Source organism: Limulus polyphemus, unplaced genomic scaffold, assembly GCF_000517525.1.
Source record: "Limulus polyphemus unplaced genomic scaffold, Limulus_polyphemus-2.1.2 Scaffold1986, whole genome shotgun sequence".
Classification (NCBI taxonomy): Eukaryota; Metazoa; Arthropoda; class Merostomata; order Xiphosura; family Limulidae; genus Limulus; species Limulus polyphemus.
In genome coordinates this window covers 103903-104987 of record NW_013667596.1, presented here as the reverse complement: position 1 = coordinate 104987, position 1085 = coordinate 103903, and positions in this window count along the sequence as shown.

Genomic DNA, 1085 nt, shown 5'->3' with positions numbered 1-1085 from the left:
TGTTTGTTGTGAAAACCATTCTATCTAGTCTGAAGAAGAAGGGAAAGCTAAGTGACACAGGTGGTATCTAGTGTTGATGTTTAAGGTGTGGAATCGGCCTGTTCAAGAATGTTGATTGCTGGTATGGAAGCTGCCTGTTTAAGGATGTTGATTGCTGGTGTGGAAGCTGCATGTTCAAGAATGTTGATTGCTGGTATGGAAGCTGCCTGTTCAAGGATGTTGATTGCTGGTGTGGAAGCTGCCTGTTCAAGGATATTGATTGCTGGTATGGAAGCTGCCTGTTCAAGGATGTTGATTGCTGGTATGGAAGCTGCATGTTCAAGGATGTGAATTGCTGGCGTGGAAGCTGCCTGTTTAAGGATGTTGATTGCTGGTGTGGAAGCTGCCTGTTCAAGAATGTTGATTGCTGGTATGGAAGCTGCCTGTTTAAGGATGTTAATTGCTGATGTGGAATCGGCCTGTTCAAGAATGTTGATTGCTGGTATGGAAGCTGCCTGTTCAAGGATGTTGATTGCTGGTGTGGAAGCTGCATGTTCAAGGATGTTGATTGCTGGTATGGAAGCTGTCTGTTTAAGGATGTTAATTGCTGGTGTGGAATCGGCCTGTTCAAGAATGTTGATTGCTGGTATGGAAGCTGCCTGTTCAAGGATGTTGATTGCTGGTGTGGAAGCTGCATGTTCAAGGATGTTGATTTCTGGTATGGAAGCTGCCTGTTCAAGAATGTTGATTGCTGGTGTGGAAGCTGCCTGTTTAAGGATGTTGATTGCTGGTGTGGAAGCTGCATGTTCAAGGATGTTGATTTCTGGTATGGAAGCTGCCTGTTCAAGAATGTTGATTTCTGGCGTGGAAGCTGCCTGTTTAAGGATGTTGATTGCTGGTGTGGAAGCTGCCTGTTCAAGGGTGTTGATTGTTGGTATGGAAGCTGCCTGTTTAAGGATGTTGATTGCTGGTGTGAAAGCTGCCTGTTCAACAATGTTGATTGCTGGAGTGGAAGCTGCCTGTTTAAGGATGTTGATTGCTGGTGTGGAAGCTGCCTGTTTAAGGATGTTGATTGCTGGTGTGGAAGCTGCCTGTTTAAGGATGTT